Genomic DNA, 13,229 nt, shown 5'->3' with positions numbered 1-13,229 from the left:
AATGCGCAGAAACAGTCGGTGTGGCATCTGATATGAGCAAATTGTTGAACGGAAACCACAACCCCACTATGTACACACACATCTCTAGTGATCAGTCTCTCAGAGAGTGTGCCCACAGAAAATAGTCTCTTTCACACTCTTCCCACTTAAAAAAAAAATGCAGAGAGGGAAGAAGAGAGGCAGAGAGAAAGACTCAAATCTCACATAATGCAATTGTAGAACCGAGCCTTGAAGGCTGTCTAGTCCAATGTCCACCCACCTAAAACACCTAACTCACCTGAATGTCGCCCATAGGAGGCCTCAGTTTGCTTCCACACAGCCTCGACTGGTGACCCCCATTTTGACACTGTTGTCATCTAGAATGCCACTCTCGTCACAGAGAAACTTTGCCAATATTAAAACCAACGCCAACTACTCAAGGCCAGGTGTGGGACTACACACCTGCAACCCCCAGCACTGGGAAGCTGGGACAGGACAGTGCCTCTGAAACCAGCCTGCCTACATAGCAAGGCCTTGTCTAAGAGATAAAAACAAAAGCAAAAGCGTGACAAAAACATTTCTACCACCTTCTCCAAGTGTTCTTTTTCGCCAAAGGCATACCCTCATGTCTTGCACTGTTACCCCTAACATACATTTTTCAGTCCCTTGTGAATCTATTTAACTTAAAATCATGCTTCCCTTGGATTGAGCACAATAGTCCAAGTATGCTCTGAACCATGTTGGATAGAACTGCATATTGTATTTTCTCACTGATTAATGACGAGGCTAGAAACTCTGCCAAACATACATACTATACATACTGAAAAGCATGCTAATGCTATGCAAAAGATTAGCTCTCAGCTATGCATGTTGAAGAGGACCTGTGACAAGCATGAATGCCAAGGAAGCTGTTCCCCTCCCAGCCACGCTTTCCAGAGTTCCTGTTTCATATTCGGTCACTATGGATGGGATTGGAGGATACCGGTTCATTTTTAACTCCAACCTAAAGAAGAAAAGAAGGTTCAGCGAGATGGCTCAGCAACTAAAAGCGCTTGCAGAGAAAGCCCTATGGCCCCAGCTTGATCCCTAAGACTCAGATAAGGGTGAAAGGAAAGAATGGACCCTACGAAGCTGTCCTCTGATCTCCACATATGTGCCATAGCATGTTCATGTACCCCCACACATAAATGCTTGCATATGCCATCAACACACACAATAATTAGTAATAAGAATAAAAAATAAGAGGGGAGGGGGAAAAGAATAAAAAATAAGAGAATACTTCACAGAGCAAGGCAAAACAGCAAACACCTGAAGTTACAGAACTCGGGAGGTGGAGGCAGGAGGATGGACATTGTAAAGTCTACCTGGGCTACATGGGTAGACCTCATCTAAAAGCAAAACAAGTTGCTTGGCAGCTCTAAGTGCTAGACAGAAGGACCTAGACAGGAGCCTTCGCTTGGCTCTGTCACCTAGGCTAGCAAACAACATTAGCTGACTGGGAATGCATCCCACAGGCAGTAAAACTACGTGAGCCATTGAGGCCAGACTTGAGCATGTGCCACTCTTGACCGTGGGGGGTGATGTGGGAAACACATGTGCATGCCAGCTGTTCAGGTGGAGGGCACAGGTGAGCGCAGCCCTGGGAGGAAGAAGAGGAGTTCTGTGTAATGGGAGTCATCAGGTGTTCTGTGGACACAGACCTACCAAGGGGCCACAGGGAAAACCTGATGTCTTATGAAGACCTTAGCCACCTGAATTCCTTTTCCTAAGGGAATGGTTTTCAACCTTCCTAACGCTGTGAACTTTTAATACAGCTCCTCATGCTGTGGTGACCCCCGGCCATAAAATTATTTTCATTGCTACTTCATAACTGTAATTTTGCTCCTGTTATGAACTGTAATGTAAATAGCTGATACACAACCCCTATGAAAAGGTTGTTCGACCCCAAAAGGTTGAGAATCATTGCTCTAAGACAAAACTAACTGACCCTATTCACACAGAGTAGAGCAGGGCATTTATTCCCTACCTCTGCCTAGGACAAGGATGCTGGTCTTTTCGTTTGGGATGGCCTTAGTGACCTAAGAGAGGAATATTCAATGCTCAAACTTTTTTCCCTCTTTATATTTATTTAAATATGTTTAATTGGCTTACAAAATAGCAAGCTTCCGTGTGCGGTTTTTATACACATTTTAGGCAGCTCTGGACACCCGCACTCCTGCTCAGCTCTGCCCTCCTCTCCTATCCTCCCTCCAAACCTATCACATTTGCCTCTGCTATGCCCCCTTCCACTTGGCTCCATCATCCTCCCCACCACCTCCCTTAAAGCCCCCTTTTGTAGCCTCCTGTACCCCTTCCTATGTTTCTGACCTTTGACCTTATTTACTCCCACCAAGATCCATGTATTTACAATTAGAAGTTAAGACTGTCACATGAGAAAAAGCATACGATGTTTGTCTTTCTGAGCCTGTGTTACCTTGCCTAACAGTGTTTTCTAGCTCTATCCGCTGTCCTGCAAACGTCACAATTCCACTCTACTTTATGGGTGAATACGAGCCCATTGTGTCTCTGCATCACATTTGTGTTAACCGTTCATCTGTTGATGGACATCTAGGCTGACTCTGTTTCCTTAGTATCTGGAAAAGAGCGGCCCTCAACACGGATGCGCAAGATGAGTCTGCGCATGTGTCAAGGCAAAAGCCTTGGATTGTGGGACTCCCTCTAGAGCTCCTGCTTCACTAACCTGGCTCCTCCCCTCCCACTCCTTCCCTCCCGATCCCTGCTTTCCTCTCACAATAGAATCTTCCTATGTTTGAGGCACTCTCTTTCTTTCCCAAGTCGGTGGGCAATTCTGAACAGACAAGGTATTTGCCCTGCAAACCTGTTATGCTAAGCTTGCAGAAGTACATGATTTGTGTTGAGGATTCAGGGAAGGACAACTTTGAAGACCCCATAGCTAGGGGAAAGGTGAATAAAGTAGTTCCTGCAGGGGCTTCGGAGAATGTGCATCTGGCCTCTGGTGTTGTGAACAGCAGCTACTTGAGCTTGGTCGATAAATACATCCATGAAGCAGAGGAGCTGGGATTTGGTTCTCCATCTGCTTCTGCCCTTCTAGGTGACCTCTTTGACTACTCTTTAAACTTACCAGTAGCCGGGCGATGGTGGCGCACGCCTTTAATCCCAGCACTCGGGAGGCAGAGGCAGGCGGATCTCTGTGAGTTCGAGACCAGCCTGGTCTACAGAGCTAGTTCCAGGACAGGCTCCAAAGCCACAGAGAAACCCTGTCTCGAAAAACCAAAATAAAATAAAATAAAATAAAATAAAATAAAATAAATAAAAAATAAAATAAAATAAACTTACCAGTAAGGTATAGGAAAAGTAGTCAATGCAAAGCAATGTGGAACCGAAAGATGGGGAGCTGTTCCCACCAAAGTCTGCTCAGGCTGCCCACGGTACACAGTGAATCCTAAGTCATTTCTAACCTGAACCATGAACCCTGCTCTGAGGAGACTCCAGCATCTGCTCACACTTTGCTGTAGCTTCTGTCCATCTGCCACAATTTCACTGCTTTACCCAGGACAGCTGGGTTCTGTACCAGGGCTGACACATGGAGGAGTTGGAATAACTAAATGAATACAACGTGGCCAATGGAAAACGCAAAGAGAAGCTTTTTCCCTGCCCAGTCCCATAGCCACTTTTAAAATAAGCACTCAGAGGCTTAATATTAGTTATAAATGTCTGACCAATGGCTCAGACTTATTACTAGCTAGCTCTTACATTTAAATTAACCCATTTCTATTAATTTAAGTATTACCCCACGGCCGTGGCATTACTGGTCTGCTGGCCTGTTGTTCCTTGGGCAGCTGGATGGCATCTCCCAGATTCCACCCTTCTCCTGTATCTCTGGCCCACCTGGCTCTATCCTGCCTTGCTATAGGCCAAAGTAGCTTTATTTATAACCAATGAGAGCAACACATATTCACAGGAGAGAGAAAGACATCCCACATCAAGAAACATTTCTTCAAACTTTGACTTATATACAACAAGGTCACATTATGTATCCCTGACTGGCCTGGAACTCAGTATGTAGGTCACATCCGCATTGAACTCAGACTGCCTCTATCTCTTGAGTGCGGATATTAAAGCCATGTACCCCCATATCAAACTAGCCTTTTATTCTAGCGTTAGGACACTGTGGAACACAAGAAGACAAGACTTGGACATTCTTTTTCTCTGTTTTATCACCAACTCCCAGAAGACACATGTACATGATAGGCAATTCATAAATACATGTGAAATGTATAAGGAAGTCAACTATACCCTTTCTGTTTTCTGCTATTAAAATATACTTGCTTCAATAAACTGATATTAATGATAATAATATTTTTGAGAATATTTTTCTTGGAAAACATCTAAGTAAATAATTATTTTTGAAGATGTGTTGATCTGTAATGCCTGCAATTGGAAATCTCTAGACTAGAGAATTTGTTGCTGGCCACTCAGTCTTGTAACCCCTCAGACACCGAGTGAAAATGCTTCAAAGTTCTTTAGACAAATCATGACAGGTGTCTCCCTCCGAGGTTTGCATGACCTGGATTGAGACTGTGGGAAATAGCAGAGTATGATGGCACAGCCTGATATCACAGCACTCAAGGGGCTGAGGCAGGAGACTTGTGAACTCCAGACCATTGTTGGCTCACATCTTTACTCACAGAGTATCTCACCACTTCAGTTATTAGATTCTCTTGATAGACAGTTGTAGTGTCCAATCTCCAGCTGAGGTAGGAAAGGCCCCTTATCTCTTCATCTAAGCATCATCACCAACGTGTGCACTACGAGGAAAGAGACTGAAACTAGCTCGGCCACACACAAACCTTAGCAATTCTGTGTAAAACCCTTATATAGAGAGTTTCATGGCTTATGAAGTTGAAGCTTCTGTGTAGAGATTCCAATTTTCAGGACTGCTGACATTTCAGGCGAGGCTATTCTTTTTTGTTTTCCTATTTTTTGGGTATGAGTGTTTTGCCTGCAAGTCTATCAGTGCACCTCTTCCTTTCTGTGCCTGGTGCCCTCAAAGACCAGAAAAGGGCATCAGAGAACTGGAGTTATAGATGGTTGTGAGCTGCCATGTGGGTGTTGGGAATCGAACTCTGGTCCTCTGGAAGAACAGCCAGTACTTTTAGCCACTAAGCCATCTCTCCAGCTCCTGGACCATTCTTTACTGTGGAGGCTGCCTTCAGTATTGTAAGAAGTTTGGGCCACATCTGTGGCTTCTACCCACTAGATGCCAATAGCACCCTCCCACCTGCAGACAGAGCCTCTGGAAGGGCAAGGAGGGTGTACACAGTTCTCTGTAGTTAACAATTTCTCAGTCCCAGGAACACTTTGCAAACCAGGTTCGCTCCCCACTGGGTTCAAATAACATCTCATCAGACCCAGATAGCCACATATCTATAAGCCTCTTGAAACAGAACCAGGAAAAATTGTAGACTATGGGCACTGATGAAGATGGTTTAGGCTGCTGGGCATGCTCAAAGCGTGCTTCCTGTTCATTCATGGAAGTGCCTTGTCAATACGTCTACTCAATATGCCATGAACACCATTCTATTGCCAGAAAAAAAATCTGACATCAATTGTGAATATTAATAAAACCCCTGTGATAAAAGGGAATAAAGAGCACTAAAGGGCAAGCATCAACCACTTCAAGGGCAATGCACTTTTGAGTCTAGATAGTCAAATGTCAACTGACCAACCCTGAGGCATGCGATGCACAGCGCGCTCTTCACACGGAGGAGATTTTCAATAGCGACAACACAAAGTAGGTGTTTTCATCTCAGAACTCATGAGGTTGAGCAGGTTGAGCAGAGGTTGGCCTATCTGGAATCAGTTTGAACTACACAGTGTGTTCCAAGGCAGCTTAGGCTAAAGAGCTAGACCCTCCTTGAGGAAGAAATACTTGGGTGTGGCAATGCACAGCTTGAATCACAGCACATGGGAGCTAAATGCAGGATCATTGGGTAGGAGAGCAAAGACATCTTCAGTCAGTTTGGGGCTAACCTGAGCTCCATGAGACCTGGACTCAATGTAAATAAATAGATCAAAATGAAAGAAAGAAAAAGAAAGGCAACCTGACAGCTTGAAGGACGGCAGGTTAAGCATTCCAGATGTTGGTGCTGCTGCTATTATTTTAGCAGTGCTACTGATTCATTAAATCCCCAAGGCGGAAATCCACTGCCCCACATCAGACAGCTTGTTTATGAGCGGCTGTGAGGAGGAGGCAAGTCCCTCCACGGGGACCCTTGCACTCAGACTGCTCTTGCATGCGATTCGCTGCCCAATTTTAATGAAAACCAACGTCCCCAGCCACTTTTCCCAACTGGCAGTGAGGCTGGCGTACAGCAGAAGTCAGCGCAGAGTCCATGTTGAGGGTGAGTTACATGACTGCCAGCCAGAGTTTGTGCCGCGGCAAGTCCGTGTGTAGAAGAATGCACAAGTTGCAATTAATTCCCAGCGAAGTCGCTCCTCAAGTTAATTAGAAATGCAAAGTGTGACTCTAAATGTTATGAGATTATAAAATGGCTTAATAATGGGAACAATGAGATTGGAGCATATGCATTCTGGCCATGTAAATATTTCCTAACAGTGCCAATCTGATTTCATTTGCCTAATCATGCCATTGATATGCAGCCACCAGCCTGCAAATAGAAAGGCTGAATTGCAACAGATCACCCTTCTAATGTCATAATTATTAATCTTGGAGGGAAATGGAGCTGCCACAGTCTGATGCAGGCTGCTGGACCCCTTGAATTGAGATGGGGAGATGAGCAATGCTGGGGAAGGAGGAGGAGGGGACACACAGGCCCCAACATCCCTCCTCAGCCTCCTGACCAGTATTTAGGTAATTAGAAACTCAACAAATTAAAACAGCTAGAATGCTGGGGAGAGGCTGGGCATCAGTTCCCCCAGCCTTCAGCAACACACACACACACACACACACACACACACACACACACACATTGAGTAAAAGAATAAGAGGGAACTTTTTGTGGCATTGGGGGCACCCAAGACTGAGAATCCAGGTGACAAATGAATGGGGATTGAGCTGAGCAGGGCACATGCGACTTCTCTTTGCTTCCTCCGTCTTGCTGGAGTGCTCCCTATCTTGCACACACAAAACCCCACTCCTAACTGAACCAGCTGAGCACATTCCTTCCTTTGGGAACTCGTTAGCCTGTCTTGTCTCTCCATTTTGAATATAAAGAATGTAGTCAGGATAGTCTCAGTACTTCCCATGGCAGAGTGTGCATGGGGTGTGTGTGTGTGTGTGTGTGTGTGTGTGTGTGTGTGTGTGCATGCTGTGTGTGTGTGTGTGTTACAGCATATGTATGTAGGTCAAAGGACAACCTCCGCTGTCTTGGTCTGAGACAGGATTCTTTGCCGTCTGACACTGACGGCCCACAAGTTCCTGAGGAGCCACTTGCCTCCTCCCATCTCACTACATCCACTTTCTGGTTCACTGGTGGTAAGAGTGTTGGGGCTACAGGTGTGCCGTGCTCTATCTTGTTTTGCATAGGCTCTGGGGAATCTGAACTCAGGTCCTCAGGAGCGCACAGCCAGTACTGAGGAGTCACCACCCCAGTCCCTCCCCCAAGTCATTTAACATGGGCTTGTTAATGTGGCTTGCAGATCCCCACGGCTGTAGGCCAGAGCTCTAGGTACCACAGTGAAGATACAGCTGCTGGCAGGCTATGATGAAGGCGCAGGTTTAAGTTCTGAGCTTACACTTCGCTGTGTGATGGTGGGCGAGTCACCTGGCCCCTGGGAGTCTCCACTTTCTCATTGACAATCTGGGAATTTGTGACACCCGCCTTACAGTTTTGCTGTAGAGTGTTATTTAAGACAAAAAAAAAATTGAAATCACTGATTAGTTACAGACCACCTTGTTTCAAAAGGATCTGGAGCAACCAGAACGCCCTGCGTAAAATATCAAGTGCTATGTAAGCCTTTAAAATGCAAGTGCTCAGCCCAAGTTTCTCTGCTCCAAGCAGTCTCCTTCTAGTCAAAGAAGTTATCACCTGTAAACAAACTTGCAAGAATTTCCAAGGCCCAGCGGGCTGGCTGAAGATACCCCCACAGGCCCGCCCGGTGCAACTGGCTCAGCCCAGGTGGTTGGAAGACAGGGCCGGGAGGCACCAGGCATGGCAGGCTGGTAGGCATGCGCCGTTATGATAAGTGGGGAAATGGGAAAGAAGGAGAAGAGGAGCAGTCATGTGCTGTGGAGAGAGGCAGAACTGAACACCTAAAGGTGGTGAGGAACAAGCTGATGACTTCCGGGCCTGGGATGCTGCCCAGGGCCATGTCTAGGTCCATGGCCCTACCACAGCCAGGGTCTTTGTGAATGTCCATGGCTCCTGTTACCACTGAAAGCCATACAGATGCCCGGGGTCTGGGCTCCACCTGAGGCCATGTTGGCGTCCGAGAGTCATGCTGCCACCATGTCTGTCATGCTGATCAGAGTGTCCAGTGATGCCACCCAGGGCCATGGTGACATCTGGGCCTCACCTGCTTCTTACAACCATGTCTGGGTCTGTGATCCTACAGCAGGGGTTGGTGTTGATGTCTGTGACCCATACTGCCATCAAAAGCCACACAGATGGCCTTGTTGGTGTTCTTGGCCAGACTTGGAGGTAGGGGAAGGATACCGGATTCTGTCACACCCTTTGCTGGCCCTGGGAGATCTGGCCCTGCCCTACCTGGGAGAGTTCACCCTTCAGAGAGCTGGCCTTATTGACCATAGCCCTGAGAAAACTGGCTCCAACCCTCAACAAGGGCACAGGAGAGCTGGCTCTACTCCTTGCCTGAGAGGGGCGGTCCCAGCAAAGGCCTGAACTGACCAACTCAGCTACCACCCAGGCCCACATCCAGGGAATTGAGTCAGCCCACCCCAACATCTACCCCATCTCTGACCTGTTGAAGAGCATGAGGGACTGGTTCATAGGAACCCTAGCTGCTGAATCTCCATGACTTGAGGCAACAGCAGGATATCCAAGAGGGGAGTTGATGAGGATCCAGTATTAACCAGAAGACAGAGGCCTTGAACCAGACCAATAACTCATCGCAATGAACACTTGCAAGTAAAGCTGTTTGGACAAAAGGGTCAACTGCAGGACACACTGCAGCTCCCAATGCCGCTAAGACAAATAAAGAGATAATGGAGAGGCAGGAAAGATGGAGGAGAGAAGTGATAATTAATTTTTTAAAATTTTTCTATTGGGGTAGGGCACTGAAAAGATGAAGGATGAATATGGAGGGACTGGGAAATGAGTGAGACTGGGGGCATGATGTGAAATTCCCAAAGAATAAATAAAAAAAAAATGGTGTTTAAAAAATTTCTAAAGAGGGCTAGAGAGATAGCTCAGAGGTTAAGAGCATTACCTGCTCTCCCAAAGGTCCTGAGTTCAATTCCCAGCAACCACATGGTGGCTCACAACCATCTGTCATGGGGTCTGGTGCCCTCTTCTAGCCTGCAGGCATACACACAGAATATTGTGTACATAATAAATAAGTAAACGGATAAATATTTTTTAAAAATTTCTAAAGAAACACTGGGCCAAAATGTCTTGTCTATAGGACTGATAGAATTATATCAAATCTAGACATACCTTTTCTCCTACTTTTTTAAAAGCTGAACAGATTGTTTCATTTCCTTAGACCTTGAAGCTTTGTCAAGCAGGCGTGCGTGTAAGGGCTGAGATGATGAGCCGGGCAGTGGTGGCGCACGCCTTTAATCCCAGCACTCAGGAGGCAGAGGCAGGTGGATCTCTGTGAGTTCGAGATCAGCCTGGTCTACAAGATCCAGTTCCAGGTGGCGGTTCCTCAGGAAATTCGGGATCAACCTACCCCTGGACCCAGCAATACCACTCTTGGGAATATACCCAAGAGAGGCCCTATCATACAACAAAAGTATATGCTCAACTATGTTCATAGCAGCATTGTTTGTAATAGCCAGAACCTGGAAACAACCTAGATGCCCTTCAATGGAAGAATGGATGAAGAAAGTATGGAATATATACATATTAGAGTATTACTCAGCAGCAAAAACCGAGGACTTCCTGAAGTTTGCCTACAAATGGATGGAAATAGAAAACACTATCCTGAGTGAGGTAAGCCAGACCCAAAAAGAGGAACATGGGATGTACTCACTCATATTTGGTTTCTAGCCATAAATAAAAGACAGTGAGCTTATAATTCACGATCCTGGAGAAGCTAAATAAGAAGGTGAATCCAAAGACAAACATATAGGCATCCTCCTGAATATTAACTTTCATCAGGCGATGAAAGGAGACAGAGACAGAGACCCAAATTGGAGCACCGGACAGAAATCTCAAGGTCCAAATCAGGAGCAGAAGGAGGGGGAGCACGAGCAAGGAACTCAGGACCGCGAGGGGGACACCCACACACTGAGACAATGGGGATGTTCTTTCGGGAATTCACCAAGGCCAGCTGGCCTGGGCCTGAAAAAGCATGGGATAAAACCGGACTTGCTGAACATAGCGGACAATGAGGACTACTGAGAACTCAAGAACAATGGCAATGGGTTTTTGATCCTACTGCACGTACTGGCTTTGGGGGAGCCTAGGCAGTTTGGATGCTCAACTTACTAAACCTGGATGGAGGTGGGCGGTCCTTGGACTTCCCACAGGTCAGGGAACCCTGATTGCTCTTCAAGCTGATGAGGGAGAGGGACTTGATCGGGGGAGGGGGAGGGAAAGGGGAGGCGGTGGTGGGGAGGAGGCAGAAACCCTTAATAAATAAATAAATTAAAAAGAAAAAAAAAAAAGAAGAACCAGTTCCAGGACAGACTCCAAAGCTACAGAGAAACCTTGTCTCAAAAGCCAAAACAAAAATAAGCAAACAAACAAAAAGACTGAGGTGACATAAATAAAACCCTTGCCTGACTCTCAGAGAGCTCTGTGTGCTACTGGTTACTAACGTTATTGTTTCATAACTTGTTATTGTTGATATTATACCAGGAATGATGCTATTCTTTTACATCATTGATTAGTCATTATTATTCATTATAAAACAAGTAATGGGACTTCACTATGAGCTCCGGGGGGTCCACTAACGTATGGATATTGCCCCAAACATAATCTTTGATAGCCTACTGAACAGCCTACACACAGAGCGGTGGACTATTATGATATGTCCACATGTGTCTAACTGTAAGGTGTGTCCTATAGGAACAGCAATCGCTAACCCTTAGAGGGCACTACTGTTGTTCCTTTGGAAACTACAACTCCCAGACTCCTCCTGGACTACAGATACCTGTGTGCACACCTGCGCACAGGTATGGGACATCCTTCCCAGACACCCTTGCGCTCCCCGTTAAAAAGGCAGGGCCACAAGAGGCTCTCTCTCTCGTTCGCCTTTCCTTGTGTGTCTTGCACGCCTCCCCGCCCTTTTGTGTTCCCCTCCCCCATTAAAGTGGACCCACGTGGGAGCCGCCGTGTCATGTCTGTGTTTGTTCCGCCGTGTGTGTCTGTCCTGTGCCCCGTGTTTTAAGAAGAACAACCCTTTTTTTTAAGAAGAACAACAACTATATCTGTGGAGGCACTGCCTAAAGAGCTCTAGAGGGCTAACATAATTCCTATAACAGCTCTAGCGAAGTTGGTTCTACCCACATCTTGCTGCTGAAGAAACAGACCTGGGTGGATGGCTCAGTGGATAAGGTACTTGCTGTGCAAGCAGAAGGAGCCGAGTTCGGATTCCCAGGACACAAGCCAAAGCCAGGAGTCACAGTGAATGTCTGGAATCCCTGGAGAGGTGGAGTCAGGCCCATCCCTGGGGTTTGCTGGCCTGCCAGTTCAGTCAACCTGGTAACTCCAGATTCACTGAGAGAGCTTGTCCCCAAAAATAAGGTGGGGAACAATAGAGCAAGATACCAGAAGTCAATCTCTGGCTTCCACCAGGCCCATGCACTTGCACGAGAAAGAGAAGAAACTGAGGCAGACGTACACACCTTTTCTGATGCTCATGTATCATCAGACTGTAGAACTGGTATCAAAACCAGAGTCTGTTGCCAGATTCCACCTGTGTCTCTGCAGGGTTACTGAACCACACCTGGCTCCTTCCTTACTGTGAAGGGATTCGCTCCCATGCCTTCCTTGGAGCCTTCAAATGGTAGGCCAGAGAGGGTTTGAAGGGTCAGTGCAGTATTGTCAGTATTGTCTTTGTTCTGAGCCTCCAGACAGAAGGTGTACATGAGCTACGTCAGCCTGCACTGCTCACTTGGAATACTTCCTTGTTTGCTTTTTCACTTGTCTGGTGCCTGTGGACACTGGAATGAGCAACCATGGACTGCAAGAAATGTAAGAATCGAGCACTCGGTCCTTTCCGCTCGGCCGTTCTACTGCACTGGAGACAGCCATGGCGCCCAGCCCGAATCTTGAAGCCCCACTTCCACAAGGATTCCACAGCAGCAAGTATATGCTTGGTTCAACCAGTCAGCACACAAGATCTGCAGATGCAAGGCCCGGCAGGCAAAAGCATGCCCAGCACCCTGCGTCTGGTCCTATCAGGCCCACCGTGAGGTGCCCCACAGGGAGATACCACACCAAGGTCCGAGCTGGCAGGGGCTTCAGCCTGGAGAAACTCAGGGTGGCTGGTATCCATAAGAAAGTGGCTCGCACCATCGGCAGCTCTGAGGACCCAAGGCGGCGAAACAAATCCAGAGTCACTACAGGGCAATGCCCGAAGGAGTACCGCTCCAAGCTCGTACTTTCCCCAGGAAGCCGACTGCTCCAAAGAAGGGAGAGAGTTCTGCTGAAGAACTTAAATTAGCCACCCAGCTAACAGGACCTGTGATGCCCATCTAGAATGTTTATAGAAAGCCAGAGTCATCACAGAAGAGAAGAACTTCAAGGCTTCTGCCAGTCTTTGCATGGCCCCGGGCCAATGGCTGGCTCTTTGGCATCCAAGCAAAGAGGGCAAAGGAAGTGCAGAGCAAGATGTTGTAAAGAAAAAATGATGTGCTGTTGAAATAGTGCGATAAATTTTCCATAAAGCAAAAAAAAAAAGAAAAGAAAGGAAAGAAAAAGAAAGAAAGAATGAGAGAAAGAGAGAGAGAGAGAGAGAGAGAGAGAGAGAGAGAGAGAGAAGAATCTCAATCTGCTGTTTGAACTTCAACCTTAGCATGTTCCCCCATTTGGGAAAGTGTGGCGCTCTAATAGTTGGGCTCAAATGAGTTGGCT

The 13,229-nt window shown here is 46.7% G+C and overlaps 1 pseudogene; it reads left to right on the top strand.

Moving 5' to 3' along the window:
* The first annotated feature begins 12,331 nt into the window (after positions 1-12,331).
* LOC101991523 lies at positions 12,332-13,006 on the top strand (annotated as a pseudogene).
* Positions 13,007-13,229: the final 223 nt, after the last annotated feature.

Source organism: Microtus ochrogaster, chromosome 5 (assembly GCF_000317375.1).
Source record: "Microtus ochrogaster isolate Prairie Vole_2 chromosome 5, MicOch1.0, whole genome shotgun sequence".
NCBI classification, from domain to species: Eukaryota; Metazoa; Chordata; class Mammalia; order Rodentia; family Cricetidae; genus Microtus; species Microtus ochrogaster.
Note: the sequence above shows the minus strand (reverse complement) of the source record. Positions and strands in the feature narration are given on the sequence as shown.